Genomic DNA, 14,584 nt, shown 5'->3' with positions numbered 1-14,584 from the left:
AAAAAAAAATTAAATTAAAAAATTGAGCATTAATGGTACTTCTCAAAATATCTTGAGTATAGAACGCCAATGTATTAAAACCACTGCCGTTTACTGTAGCACTATTTATAATAGTTTCCATGATATATGGAAAAAACCTAAATGTTTCAAAATATATGGGTGGATCAAGATGATGTGGTATATATGCACAATGGAATACTACTCAGCAATCAAAAAACATAAACTTCCATTTGTGCCCACACAAATGGACAGAGCTGGAAGGGTTAATGCTAAGGGAAATAAGTCAGAAGGAAAAAGAAAGCTATTAGATGGTTTCACTTATATGTAGAATACAGAAAAATGAAAGGGTTACATAAAGAAAAAACAAGCTGATCATAAGATAGGAGGCATCCTAGGGGTGTGAGGAAAGGTGGGAGGGGGAAAAGTTGGGGAGAGAACAAGGGAATACAGTAATGGACTATGGGTGCTTTGGTAGTGGGAGAACTACAGTGACCACAACTGAAGGGAGATATTCTATACGATTCAAAAATTAAATGAAATTTAAAAATAAACCATTATCCCAAAACAAGCCAAAGGCATTATTATCTAAGCTATAACTATGGATAAAGATACTGTCTCATGATTTCTAAAGAGCAATGTATTTCATATATTTTACAGGGTTTTATAATTTGCAAAATACAGATAAACTTCTTTGTATCTCTATAACAATATGACTAACTAAGTAGACAACATAATTAATAAAATTCACATTTTATATAAAGAAAAAACTTCAGGGATAAAGTAAGTCAACTGCCTGTAGCTCTACATGCTTACTACTCGATTAAAATTTTTTAATTAATATTCTTTCTAATTTATGTTCAAAATACAAAATTAGAAAAACTGAAAAAAGTCAATCATCATAATTCTTCTAGCCAGATAGAAATAGTTAATCTCTTGAATTTCCTTTCCCTTTTTTCAAGCACATGAATTAAGAAATAGATTTTACACAAATGTGACCACACTCTATACATGTAATTTCTTGTTTGTTTATACTTGATACCATAACTAGAACTTTTTACATTCTGCCTCGTTTAGGGGAGGCATAAAAAAAGAAAAACTTTAAACCTTTGTTGTGTTTGCTTTTCTGTTAGCCATTTCTCTAGCCTACTTTCCCTAAAGTGCTAAGAACATAAGTAATATTAAAATGTTAATACAACATTTATGTAACACTAACAATAAGCCAAACACTATTCTAGTTGCATATTTGGGGATGCATGTTTATATATGAATTTGTGTATATGTCTTGCATGTATGTGTGAGACTACTCTAAAATCTATATAACCCATTGTAAGAAATGAATGATACAGATAAATGGACTGCCATGAAGACTTCAGATTACTGTACTCTCAAATTGATCTACAATGACTGCAATTTCTGAGAAGAAAGTGATAAGCCAATTTTAAAACTCATGTGGACAATCAAGAGACCCAGAATAGCCAAAATAATCTTCAAAAGAAAAAGTTGGAAAACTCATATTTCCCAATATCAAAAGGTACTACAAAGCAATAATAAAAGTGGGGTGATGAAATAAGAGAAGACTACAAATCAATGGAATAGATTTCAGAATATAGAAATAAACCCACACATTCATTTACGGTAAATTAATTTCTGAAAAGGCTTAACAAAACAAATCATTAGGTAAGGAACATTCTTTCAACCAAAATAGTTAGGACAAGTGGATATCTACACACAATAGTATGAAACTGGATCCCAACTCCATACCACATATAAAAACTAATTTGAAATTACTAAAAACCAATATATGCAAGAGATAAAATTATAAAACTCCTAAAGAAAACATGAAAATCGATATGATTTTGGACTTGGCAATAATTTCTTATATCTGATACCAAACATACAAGCAACAAAGAAAAAGTTGGACATCACCAAATAGTATAGTGTCCATGATACTACTCAAAAGTGAAAAGAATCTCCTTAATGGCACAAGGGTTTAATTCTCAGCACTATGAAGCTATCTGCAGCCACTGTAGCACAAGTTCAATTCCTGGCCAGGGGGGTGACCCACATTGTGCAGCATAACTCTCCTATCTCACCCACTGCTCCCGCAGTAGTACATCTGCCTATTCTGCTCTCTACTCTGTCTCTGATGAATCTTCTCATTCCTCCCACCTCTGGCCTACACCCCAGCTCTTGTATGCATAATTTAATACATCTTTTAAAAAAAAGTGAAAAGATAATCTACAGAATGTAAGAAATATTTGCAAGTCATATCTAATAAGAGTCTACTATCCATAAAATATAAAGCATTCTTATAATTCAAAGGCAGCCTACTTTATAAATAAGTAAAGGGTTTGAAAAGACATTTGTCCTAAGATATACAAAATGACAATAAAGACGCTCATGATTAAGTATTAGGGAAACAACAAATTCAAACCACAATGACATATTGCTCCATACCCACTACAGTAACTATAATAGTTTTTTTCTTTTTTTAAATTACAAAATTACAAGGCTTGGCAAGGATGTGGAAAAAATAGAATCAATAAACAGTTGTTCAGAATGTAAAGGGTTTGCTGTTAACAACATTTAGTAGTACCTCAAAAATAATCCAGCAGTTTCATTTCTAGAGGGCTAATAGCAGGCACTCAAATAAATACACGTATGTAAAATCTATAGTGACACTTTTCACAAAAGCTAAGAGGTGGAAACAACCCAATGTCCATCAGTGGACGAAGGACTAGAAAAATGCTGGTATATAAATGCAATACATTATTATTTAGTCAAGGAAATGAATGAAACATTCATACTCTAAATGGATGAATCTCAAAAACAACAGGTCAAGTGAAACAGGTGACATCATTCCATTTTTATGAAAAGTCTAGAATAGTCAGCCTGTGGAGAGAGAAAGCAAATTAAAGCTTACCCACCACAAGGTGAGGAAAAAGGGCAATTGGGAGTAATTACAGATGAGTATGGAATGTACTCCATATGCTCTCATTCTGGAAGTGATGCCTGCACAACATGGTGAATGTATTTAATGTCAGTTAGTAGTTCACATTAAAATGCATCGTTATGTAAATTTCACAATTAAACACTCCAATTAAAAACGGCAAAGGACATTTCTCCAAATTCATACAAATGACTGAGTTCATGAAATAATGCTCAACATTACTGTCACTAGGTTACTGCAAACAAAACCACAATGTATACCATTTCACACCCACCATGGTAGTTGTAATAAAAAGAAAAAAAAATTGGAAAATAACAAGTGTTAACAAAGTTGGGGGAAAATAAGAATTTTCATATAATGTTGGTGAAACCATGCAAAGTTGGAGGAAGTACATAGTTTCTCACCCATGCACTGACAACTACAAGATACAACTCAGGCTCAGAGTGCAACAAGTATTTATTAACAAAGGGCAATTGGGAAAACAGAATGGACTTGTAAGGCCACAAATGGCTGTAATGTCCAGTGGTTTAAACCAAAAGTTGCTCAAATAGCAATCTTAAGGCCAAGCTACCTGCCACAGCAGGTCAGACCAGACAGTGTTGGAGACAACAGCCTTAGGAGGCATAATAGACATACTGGAGGCAGGAGCAGCGATGCTGGAGAATCAGAAACAGTGGAAAGTTCTTATAGGCAACCGAACGTAGGCAACCGATGCCAGTCAGCACTGGTCAGCAGGTGGTTAGATTGAGGGTTGGTGTTACATCTCTTTAGAGATGCTGGGCACAGGTCAATAGCAGATAACTCTTTCAAAGTGGAACCAGAAGATAAGATAACTGTTCTTTCAGAGACACAAGACACAGGCAACAGTACCAATCAGGTGGTAATGTGCAGCGCCAGAGGTAAGAAAATCAGTCTAGCAATTAGGTGGTCAGGTGGCCATTTGAAGCAGAGAAGGTTTTGAAGGTCTCAGAGATTTGCATCCCTGAAGCAAAGTTTCCAATGGTCTCGATGAAGGTCTTCCTAAGTGAGAGTCTAGATGAGTGTGTATCTAAAGCCATCTGCAGCTGCAGATTAAATCCCCTTCAGGGTGCCCACCTTTCAAACTAGATTGGTCTTTTTTAAAACTGGTAGCAGCAGCATAAGTTCAAACCTGAAAGTTGTGTTTACAAAACCCTATCAGTTTCAAAACTAAAATCCCATCAGTACATTCAAACTTGCCCGATGCCACAGTCATCTATCTCACACTAATGTGCAGTCCACTGCATCTGGTTGCTGAGGAAGGCAACCAACACAGGCAACCGATGCCAGTCAAGCTCCACTGCACCCCCAATCCACTCTGTCTCTGGTAAGTCTTCTCAATGCCCCCTGTACCTTTGGCCTATACCCCAGTTTTGTAAGCATAAATAAATCTTTTTTAAAATTTAGTGGATTTTTCATTTAAACAAAAACACTTTTTTGTAAGCTTTCACTTGATAATGACATATTATTCAATGTATTTATGGTTTAATAACCTCTAAATTTTGTCCAATATTGTCAATAGTTAGGCATATAGCTAGCTTTGCAAATAGTATACTTGTGCTTTAATATGTTATAATAAACAATAGTATGCAGCAATAATACCTGGCACATGGGATGCCACTCTCTGATGCTGGACGAGACAAGACATTTAACTACAGTCTTTGCCACACTAGATAACTTTCAACAGGGTACTTTAAAAGCAGCATTTAAAATAGTAAAACTATCTACTACCCACACAAAAGGTATCATATACTTTTGCATTATAGTTACATCATAAAATGTTCTTTCCATGGTGGGTACCAATACTGATTTTAATTTTACTGTTTCAAAGTCTTCATTTCCTAATTGTATTATCACTGTATTTTCTACTTCAAGATTTGCGTGAATATTAAGGGAAATTAAAGAAGCTAGTCAACTAATTATCGCTTTAAGAATGCAGTCACTAAAAATAACAATTTTAAAATACATTTTCCAATTAGAATCAAAAAGGGAATAGGATCAATTATGTTCCTGAAAACATACATAGAATAAAATTTTGACCATCTATGGCTGGCTAATGTGGATGTTAGCTTTTCAGATGTTGAACCATCTTGTGTCTATGGAATAAATCCTAATTGGTTATGGTGTATAATCCTTTTAATGAATGATTGAATTCAATTTGTCAAGATTCTGTTGTGGAATTCATCTATGTCCCTTAGGGAAATTGGTGTGTGTGTGTGTGTGTATACAATGCCCTTGTGTGTGTGTGTGTGTGTGTGTGTACACTGCCCTTGACCTGTACAGTAATGTTAACCTTATGAAGAGTTTGGAGGTATTCCCTCGTACTAAATTTTTTAGGAAGATTTTGAGAATGATAGGTATTAGCTCATACTTGAAGGTTTGTTAGAACACATGAAACTGTCCCTAGGCTGTTTTGGGGGATTTTGTATTACTTTCAATTTCGTTGCTTGTAATTGGTCTGTTCAAATTTTCTATTTCTTCCCTGTTCAGTTTTTGGATGGTTTTGTTTCTAAGAACTTGTACATCTTCTCAAGGTCATTCAATTTATTAGCTTACAAATGTTCATAGTGATCACTAATGAATTTGAGATGTTTGTTGTAATTTCTCCTCTTTGTTTCTGACCTTATTTGAGTTTTCTCCTTTCCTTCTCACTGTGAGCATAACTACAGGTTTGTCTATTTTGTTTTTTTCAAAGACCCAGCTTTTGGTTTCTTAATAGTTTGGACTTTCTTTAATTTCATGACTCTTTCTTGATTTTCACCATTTCCTCCTTTCTACTGGCTTTTGGTTTTGTTTTTCTTTTTCTAATTCCTCTAGCTGAGAAATAAGATTATTTATTTGAGCGCTTTCTTGTATCTTGATGAGGCCTGTACTGCTCTATACTTCCCTCTTAACAATTCTTTTGCTGTATCCCTAATTTCTGGAAGATTGTATCTTCATTATCATTGGTCTCAAGGTTTTTTGTGTTTTTTTTTTAAGATTTACTTATTTATGCATACATTACTGGGGTACAGGCATGGTGAGAGGATTCATCAGAGACAGAGTGGGGAGCAGAACAGGCAGAGACAAGGTAAACTGCTTAGGGGAGCAGCAGGCAAGACAGGAGAGGTCTGCTGTGCCACATAGGTCACCTCCCTGCCCAGGGATTGAACTCATGATGAAGTGGCTGCATTTAGCTTTGTAGTACAGCGGTTTAACCCATTGCACCACCAGGGAGGGCCTGGTCTCAAAGGTATTTTTTTTTTTTATCTTCTTTGATTTCTTCATTAACCTAAAAGTCACTCAGTGCTGTGTTGCTCAGCCCCATATATCAGAGGTTTTTCCTGCCTTTTTTTTGGTGGTTGATCTCCAGTATGATTACCATTGTGACAGGAGATTCTTGAAGTCTTTAATCTTCATGAATTTAACACTTGTGCCCAAACTTGCAGTCAATCATGAAGAATGTGCCTCATGTACTTAAGAATGTATATTCAGCTTTTTGTGGGCACTGTGCTCTATACATGTCTACTAAGTCCATTAAGGCTATTGTATTCTTATTTGTCATCTCGCTGAAATATGCACTGAAAAATGTGCTCTTTCTGATATCTGTTTTTAGATTTAATAATAATTGCCTTACATACTTTTTTGCTCCTTTGTTTGGTGAGCATACATTGTTGAATATTTTGTCTTTTTTATGTATTGTTCCCTTAATATACAGCATTCATCCCTATCATTTTTTAGCTGCAAATCTACTTTTTCTGATATTATTGTGGCCGTCCCTGCTTTCCTTTGGGTTCCATTTGCTTGTAGGACTGTTTTTCCATTGCTGACTCTGAGTTTATTGATCTTTGGAACTCAGCTATGTTTCCTGAAGACAATAAAAAGTTGGATTTTTTCCCCCAATACAATCATTCTGTGCTTTTTAATTGGTGAGCTCAGTCTATTTACATTTAGAGTGATTATATATAAAAGTCTGCTATTGTCATTTTGTCCTTAATTTTGGGGGTTCTTTCTTTTCAGTTCTATGTGTACATTCTGTTAAATTTAGACCCAAGAGTTCCTTTGATTATTTCTTGGAGGGGTAGTTATAGTCTTTGTAAATTCCTTCTGCCTCTGTCTAAGGAGGGCTTATTTCTCTATATTTGAAGGCAAGTCTTTCAGAATATTCTCAGCTGTCCGTTTTTAATTCTTTAACTATTTTGATCAACATCATTCCACTCTTCCCTTGCCCATAGTGTTTCTTCAGACAAGTCAGATGTAAACCTGATCATGTTTCTTTTATAGGTTATCTAAAAATAAGGCATACTTCATGAATTTGCATCCTTGTGCAGGGGCCATGCCAATTTCTGTATCCATGCCAATTTCTGTATCATTCAAATTTTAGTATGTTTGAGTGTAAAATACTGAAAAAACTTGCAAGAGAAAAGGAATATGATTTTGGATTCTTACTCCAACTCTGCTGCTTCTTCTAGAACGTGACCTTACTTCATTTAGTTAAGTAGTTTTCCAAATTGTGATCCTCAGACAAAGAATAGCAGCACCATCTGGAATCTTGTAGGAAATGCAGATTCCTGGGCTCCATCTCAGATTTACCAAATCTGAAATTCTAGCAACTGGGTCCAACAATTAATTAACTGAAATGATTAACAAATCCTTTCAACTGATTTGAAAGCATGAAGTACAAAAATAAGTGCCCCTCTAGCCCTCAATTTCACTATTCATGGCTGTACTAAATGATTTCAAATTTAATCGTACTGTACAAAAGTAGAGCCAACAAATTTCTAGCCCTTTTTTTTCTTTTTAAAGATTTATTTACTTATGCATACAAGAACTGGGATACAGGATGAGGTGGGAGGAAGGTGAGAAGATTTACCAGAGACATAGTGGGGAACAGAACAGGTAGATGTACTGAAACACACTGCTAAGGGGAGCAGCAGGCAGGTCAGGAGAGGTCTACCATGCCTTGAGGGTCACCTCTCTGGCTGGGGATTGAACTCATGTTGCAGTGGCTGCAGAAAATTTCATGGTGCTGTGCTTTAACCTGCTGTGCCGCCATGGAGGGTCCTCTGGCCCTTTATTTTCAAAGTAAATAAAAATACCAAGAGATTTAAGAACTCTACACAAGCCTTCAACTGTCTAGAATCTTATACACAGAAATCTAGGTTTATCAGAATATATTTCATTCTACTATTAGAAAACAAAAGGAAACAAAACACAAACATGCAAAGATTTATCAGTCCAAAAAGTGAATTTTAGAGCACCAAAAATTTCCATTACATTCACTATGACATAGTAATATGGTGTAAAAATAAAAACTCAAAGATTCTCTCTAGATTTGCATAAGAAACACTATCCCCATCACCCTCCCAGTAGCACAACATCGTTATGGAATCTTCCTTATACATACTTTGATCAGAGACTTACCAACTAACTGGTCAAAAGCAGAAAGACCCAAGGTAAGCTGGATTCTTAACTAAAAATAGTAAAACTAGGGCTGATATAAAGCTGGGATGGTCCACTTTTGGCTAACAAGAAAGTATTTCAGCAGAGAAAATTGAGCAAATATATAGAAACAAGCTATTTGAGCAATTATAAAGTTAAAAAAAAAAGCAGTAAGAATAATAACCTTCCTGTAGATGGCTAAATAGTATCCCCCTGAAATTCATGTATACCTGGAACTTCACAATGTGACCTTATTTGGGAATAGGTTCTTTGCAAATATAATTTGTTAAGGACTTAAACAAGACTACTGGAGTAGACATAAACAGCAGAAAAAGCATTGCAAGGCAAATCAAGAAGTGCAAACTATTTGCATCTTTGAAGGAGGCAAAAAGAATTTTTCCATATTGCCTTCAGAAGAGTACATGTAGGTCAAATGACACTTTAATTTTGGACGTTCAGCCTCTTGAACTGTGAGAATAAATGAATAAATTTCTGGAGCTTTAAGTCATCTGGTTTGCAGTTATTTTTTAGAACAACCTTAGTGAAGTAACACGATGACTGATAATTATATGCCTTTACCTTAATTCCTCATTCATTCATTCACTTATGCAACATAGTGTTACTACACATCTGGACATAGAGTATTTAGTTAAAAAAAAATCCCTACTCTCAGTATGTATAACTATGCAACTTATATCTTAATGACATTTTTAAAAAACAATTAACCTACATGAAGTTTATAAGCTAGTGAGCTATCCTTATATCCTTCCATAATTCCCATTTCACTTAGAGTTATTACATTTTCTAACCCTGGTAATATTTAATTACCATATTACAATATTGAAGATTTAAATAATCCTCAATTCTATAATTCTAATAGTTCTTGATCACTGAAAAACTTGCAAACAAAAGGTCAGAAAATATATCCATTATACCAATTCAGTATTATTTTTCAATCTTCTTGTTTGATTTTCTTAGTAAGATCAGACCTACGTAACTACTTGCTCCTTGAAACTTTTTCTTCTAAGCTTTTACAATCTCCTTAACCTAGAAAAAAATCTTAAATAAACTAATCAATACAAATTACTAACTCCTGGCATGTATGAGGAGGCGCGTTTCTACTTCACCTTTTCTCCTTCCCTGTTCCCCTCAACTGGAAACTGAGCTTTTTGTTGTCACATTTGACTTGGTGTTAGGGGTTGGAAGGGGTGTTCAAACATATGCCTAGCAATGGGCTGAGACACTTGGAATTGGAGGATCAGTCCAAGATTTTTAAGATATATAAAAATGGATAAAGAGATTTGTGTACACATATATATGTCAATATATTCCCAACTATGCCCAATGAAAGGTTCTAGAAGTAATGGCATTGGTAATGAGCACATACAGCATTTAAATCTTGGTTCCTAATAAACACCTGTAGAGTCAGGGCTTGTGGAAAACTGGCTAAGTCCATGACTGAAGAAGAAAAAATTGACAATGATCATGGACAATATCTTGTACCAGAAAACAAGGAAGTACTCAAGGAATAATGAGGACCTAAGAATTAATCCACTTGGCTTGCAATGATCAAGTTTAGGATGATTTGTGCATCAAAATAATGACTGACTTGAGAACATACTAACCCTCAGTTAAAAAAGGAGATTAAGAATATATTAAAATTTTAAAATGAATACATGCATACATAATGAACACGAGAAAAAGGGAAAATTAAACTTTACCATAGCCTGTCAGTAAGTAAATCTAGAATGAATTCTTTAAAAGATCACTGTTTGGCAACTATCACACCAAGATTCAGATAAAACTCATTTATGGATGTTATATTCAATGGTGAAAATGTGGTCAGAAATAGGTATGTTCACCATATTGAAAATATTGTAAAATATTTTGAAGTACAGTATACTTATTTATTTTGTATGAAGAACCTAAAGACACTATCTTAACTTGGTGATAAAATGTAGCATCACTAGCAAAAGACCAAAATCAACATACAATGCCTTACATTATAGATGGAGATAATAAGCACAGTAACACCACTGTGGTGTTCCTGCCAAAAAGGTTTCATACAGAAGAACATATAGTATAAATCCAAACTGAAGGGCAATCAACAAAAAGTAATAGGTCTACATCAGTCATAAAAGGAGACTATTTAAGGCTGAAGGAAACTAAAGAGATGAGATAACTACGTGCATTACATAATTATAGATTTGGATCCTGGACCCATGAAGGACATTATTGTGTCAAACCAAAGAAATGTGAATGGGGTTAGTAGACATAATGGTAGTGTGGATCAACATTAACTTCTTAATAAATGGCTTTATACTGTGTTTATGTAGGAGTGACCTTTATTAACAAATTATTACAGCAATGAAACTGTAATAATGCCCATACCTAATTATCAAATATTAATAATTGGGTGGGTAGTAATAACACACTCTGAATAACTGAGTCAAGAATATAAAGTTTAAAGTAATATTTTTGTAACTTTTAAGCAAATTTGAAGTTATTTTCAAAAGGCTTAAATTTTTTTAAATAATGATAGAATATAACCACTAAGTAAGTCTGAGTTCGCACTAATAGGGAGAAACAAACTAATAAAAGGAATAACAGAAAACCACATCACAGTAATCAAGAAATATCAATGGATGATGTGTTTGATGTGCATGTTTCAAAGTCTCAAAATATTACCCAAGTAGCTTGTTAAAGTCAAAGGATAAACAACTGTAAGATAATGCCTTAAGTGAACCAAGTTAGTACCAATTTAGGACAAAGGGTATCATTTTTCCTAATGTGATACAATGAGTAAGACATATCAGCTATATAGTACTTATTAAAAATGCACAAACTGAATCTAATCATGAGGAAATGTCAAATAAACCTACATTGGGGTACTTCAGATCTCTGCAAAGATGTCAGAACATAAAGAAAAGTTAAATAAGGAACTCTTCCAGATTAGAAAAAAAATAGTGATTTAACAGCTAAGTTCAATGTGTAACTGGGAACTGGACTGGAGGAGATGAGGAAGGCGCAGGAGGGGATGATTACTAAGAACACTGGGACAACCTATATAGTATATTAGATAACGTCAAGTACATGCTACATTCCTGAATTTCATAGTAGGTATGTGTTTATAAAAAAAATTCTCTTGTACTTAGGAAGAAATATGACAGTATGTAGAAATAAGGAATTATGATAACCTGCAACTTACCCAAAATTGTTTAGCAAATACAGCAACACATTCAATTAGCAGAGAGCTAAGTAAATCTGGGTAAAAAGTATTGCGGAATCTGTACTATTCATACAATTCTCTGAATTTGAGAACATTTCAAATAGAATAATTTCTTAACATGCTATAAGAAATAGGTATATCTGGGAAGTAGGAGTTCAACCAGTTTTTTTAGTCTCTTCACAATTATATTTGCCTCTTAAAGTTTTTACAAAACAAATGTAACATTTTCATAAACATAAATTATTTTTATTTTGAAAAAACTGTGATCTCATACAATATGGCTTAAAAGGGATTTAATTCTTTAAATATGAGTTTCACATTTATTGTACATATTAGGGACAAGAATGTTGTGGTGGTCAGATCTGTTATCTTACAGCATAACTTTTCAGAGTTTTAGACATGCTATAATTCTTCAAGACTAAAATATGTCATATTATTTCCCAGACACTAAGATAAAATCTGAGAAGCACCATTGGAAAAAAGCTTTTAATGAAGTTAAAAAAATAACTGTCATCATAATAAATACACATGTAGTATTAAGTGTAACCATACTGTAACCAGAAATGTAAAGTTGTGAAGGAAATGACATTAAAACTAAGAAAAGGTGGAATTTACAGGGTTTCCCAATATTAGTAAAGCACAAAACATTTTTTTCATGAGCAATCTAAAAGACACTGACTGCAAGACCACAAAGCACACCTTGGCTGGTTCTGCAAAAGAGAACTTTAACAAGAAAATGCAGAAGCTGTCTATTTTAATTCTCCATCATCCTTCAAAGTAACCTGTCAAATGTACTTTAACTAGTTTTCCAACATTAAATTGCCATTTTTATAATGATTGGTTCTGAATTTTATCATGTATTTATGGCATTAGAGTCACTTTTCTTTAGTGCTCTTCCAGAAAGTATTTTCAGAATTGAAGATTAGTTCTTGATATAAACTTCTCTCAGTCAAAATGTCATGGAAATGCTTAATATTTTAAATTTCACATTGGTCATTTCATTCACAATTTTGCTCTTAGTTTCAGTGTATGGCGTATGGTATCTGTCTAAGTTGGGTTCACAAATAAGCTTCCTACACTAAAGCTTTATTAGCTTGAACTCAACTCATTCTCTAGGCCTACCTCTCTTCATCAGGAAAGTTGAAGAATAGCAAGTTCCTCCCAGCAAAGGGGGTGTGCTTATAGAGTTCCTAAAGCTTTCTAGCAAAATATACAACTAGTAAAATAGACATGTCATTTTCATAATTACTTGATTGTCATAGTTCTAGAACATTTTCCAATTTCATACTTGGTATGTGTCATGTACCTCTACTTAGTATCAAGAAATATAAGGTATTACTTTGAAGAATGAGAATATAAACTAACACCTACTTGTAAAGATTTAATAATTTCTTGACTATAATTTACTTTGTTTCCTCCCAAATCTGCAATTTTATAAGAATGTTTACATTTTATCTAAAAATACTATGTGAAAGATAAATCCATGTATTTTAAGTTAGCACAACAAAATGATAAACCTCCAAATAAATCTGTTAGTGGCCTCCCCTTCCCTTCAACTGATTTTTTCTCTTAAGGGAACAGCTAATCTCAAGTACAGTGGTACTGTATTATTTAATAACACTGAGATCATTCCCTTTACTAACATCAACTAATTCTTCCACACCTGTCCTGAAATTTTAATTCCTTTGGAAAGCTCGATTGCACATTGTCCCACAAACATTCCACCTGTCTCTTGTATCCAGTACTCAGAGCAATACAAAAAGTTTCCAATTTTAATGTACCGAAACAGGAGTTGAAAATGGATAAAATTCATGATGATTGAGAGAAATTTGAGCATTTTCAAAAACGGAAAAGACTACCTTATTTCTGGATTTTTAAGAAATACTACTAGCACCATGTCTTATGCAGTACAAGCATTCTTAAATATTAAACTTTTGATCACTTATGTAGAGTTGCACCCCCTTTTCAGTACTGTAACTAAACACACTACTTACCCTGTATCTCCCAGTCCATGAAGGAAAATCACCTGTAAGAGAAGAAAAATTAAGAAAAGGTCCCTGAATAAACCCACTCAGAATTGTCAAACTTGTATTTTTGCCAAAGTAGATATCAGAATTACACAACACTACCTTCAAATTAACCTCTACAGACCTCTTTTTAATGGCAAAACTACTCTCCTTGTAGTTCCTAAGATAACTAACGTGGGGTTTTAGCACTTGAAGTCCCAGTTAGACATTAAGTGGCAAAAGATCACATTCTTAAGAAAGTGTGTCTCTTTCAAGCCAAAACGCGAACATTGCATATACACTGAACACAAACATCCTTGGATTAGAAAATAGCATTAAGCCAAAATCAAACCTGGGGCCAATAACAATACAGCAAAGATCCCAATACAACCAAGAATTCTATGTGGTACACAAATCAGAATAGTAGAGGACATAGCTGTTCTAGCCAGAGCATTCAGTTGTGGCTTACAGACATTAGATAAACCATGAAAATCGCAAAAATACTGCACATCCCGCTACAAAAAGGAGTTTTCGCGGGCAAAAATAAGTTTGAGATGTACATACCCAAGTTTCCGGCAAAAATGGCATCCCTGATCTTATAGACATTAAATATTCAAAACGCTTGAACTGAGGACAGGAGTGCAAGACAAGAAAATAAAGTGATTTTCTTGCGGACTTCCATTCATAAGACAAAAACATGCTACTAGGGCCTCTGGAGTCAGGGAGTGTCTCCACGGACGCTGTGACCTGGCAGGCCAGGGTTACAGCGGGTCCCTGGGGTCCGCGGCCGCAGCCGCTCCGCAATGCAGAGGCTCTGGGCGTTGGGTGGGGATCGCGCCCTGCCCCTCTGGCCGAGACCCCGCCGCGATCCCGCACCGGCCGCGCCGACACCCCGCTTCACCGCAGCCCACCCAGACCGGGCGCAGCGTCCCACCCTCGGGTGGCCCAACGGCCTGCGAC

At 34.9% G+C, this 14,584-nt stretch overlaps 1 protein-coding gene across 1 annotated transcript in view; it reads right to left on the bottom strand.

Annotated features, from left to right (window-relative positions):
• The window catches only part of LYPLA1 (lysophospholipase I), a 27,751-nt gene extending 14,132 nt beyond the window's left edge, over positions 1-13,619 (bottom strand). The window contains exon 1 of the mRNA XM_012723017.1: positions 13,613-13,619. The gene's annotated coding sequence lies outside the window, so the exon portion shown is untranslated. The remainder of the gene's footprint in view (positions 1-13,612) is intronic.
• Between the last annotated feature and the right edge of the window lie 965 nt (positions 13,620-14,584).

The sequence above is a fragment of the Condylura cristata genome, unplaced genomic scaffold, assembly GCF_000260355.1.
Source record: "Condylura cristata isolate star-nosed mole 26May11 unplaced genomic scaffold, ConCri1.0 scaffold00009, whole genome shotgun sequence".
Lineage (NCBI taxonomy): Eukaryota > Metazoa > Chordata > Mammalia > Eulipotyphla > Talpidae > Condylura > Condylura cristata.
The sequence above is the reverse complement of the archived record's forward strand: the minus strand, read 5'-3'. Positions and strand labels throughout refer to the sequence as shown.